The sequence below is a fragment of the Xiphophorus hellerii genome, chromosome 8 (genome assembly GCF_003331165.1).
Source record: "Xiphophorus hellerii strain 12219 chromosome 8, Xiphophorus_hellerii-4.1, whole genome shotgun sequence".
Taxonomy (NCBI): Eukaryota; Metazoa; Chordata; class Actinopteri; order Cyprinodontiformes; family Poeciliidae; genus Xiphophorus; species Xiphophorus hellerii.
Genome location: NC_045679.1, coordinates 17,521,700 through 17,523,156, shown reverse-complemented (window position 1 = coordinate 17,523,156; position 1,457 = coordinate 17,521,700). Strand labels below are relative to the sequence as shown.

Genomic DNA, 1,457 nt, shown 5'->3' with positions numbered 1-1,457 from the left:
GACTTTCTAGGGGATGTTGAAGCAACTGACAGCAGATATCAGCTACACCGATTCAAAGACATTTATTTATTTATTTTCTTATCTTTTCAAGACAACTGCTTACCTTAGGTACTCTAAATGTAACCCACATGTATATGTGTGGTACTGTTAGTGGTATTTTATTTCTGTAGGATTTTGTTTTGTTATTTAATGTTCCCAGCAATTTAGTTATATTTTCATTTTGAGTTTTCTTGTCATACCAGAAACCGCCAGCAGGTGGCTTGTGAGTTACACTCTGGTTTAGACAGCAGGAAACTATTAGAAGAAGAAGAAGAAAACCGTAGCTGGCTGTAGCACGTTGTGCGAATTACTGCATGCTATAAGATAAATTCTTGATTAATTCCGGTAACGGTTAAGAGAAAAGAAGATCCGTGACCTGATCCCTGGCAGTAAAACACATTTTTACTGTGATTTTCTCTGGTGAGTGTTGTAACGTGTTTTTGCAACCGAAATTAAGCTAATGCTAACTGGCGTCATAGGCATTACTGCTCATATATTCCGACAAGGAAGAACAGAGAAACGTAAATAAAACCAATCGGATAAACGTGTGAGATTAAAATGATGATTTTCACTGTATTGCATTTTTTGTTATGTACAAACTAAGAGGTCGGATACAGTGTGATACGTTTGTTTTGCAAGCTTGCCATTAGTTGAATATTATTTTTGTGATAAATGGAATTTATTGCTTCCTGCATACTTTTGAAACTTAATAGTTAATTAAGTTCTATATATATGCAGGTTGGTTTTTTTAGAACCCCATGCAACTTTGAAGACTGTCCAGCTGCATAGCATCGCAGGCCTGGATTGGATTGCTGAGCTCCAGGGTTCAACCCAAGACCTGGGACTGCTGGATCCGCTGCCTACTTTGCACTGGATAAGATAAGATTTTGGATCCAAAGAAACACATGGCCATTTAACAAAGACTTGACTGACTGACTTAAATTACTGAACTAAGAAAACAAAACTTCCAAAGGACGAACTGAACTATAAGGAATCCGAACCAAAAGAAAATACACTGCCTGATAAAAAAGGTGGACACTTTATGTTGGAACAAAAAAACTGTACCGTAATATTCTGTTTCAAGTTGTATTAAATAATCTGTTCATTCTTGATAATATGGTTGTTTGTACTTATTATCCTCCTTTTTGAACTTAGAAAGATAGACTAACTGTAACTTCAACATTGAAATCTAAGTTTCTCAACTTATCTATTCGTAAGTTACACTAGTTGGTTACATAAATTACAATTTTTTTTCCAAAGTATTAGTTATTTGACAATGACAGCTGATAAGATATAATAATATTGAACTCTGCACTGTTTTTTCTTATATACAAAGAGTAACGGAGACAATAAAAGAGTTGCTGCTGCCGACCTGAGAAATTGTGCGCCTGTGGTGTTGTATATAGAGATGTAAGGTT

The 1,457-nt window shown here is 35.3% G+C and overlaps 1 long non-coding RNA gene across 1 annotated transcript; it reads left to right on the top strand.

Moving 5' to 3' along the window:
* Positions 1–305: 305 nt before the first annotated feature.
* Positions 306–1,154, top strand: LOC116723872 (uncharacterized). The gene is made up of 2 exons (XR_004340064.1): positions 306–459; positions 778–1,154. It is a non-coding gene; the product is annotated as an uncharacterized LOC116723872 (long non-coding RNA).
* The last annotated feature ends 303 nt before the right edge of the window (positions 1,155–1,457 follow it).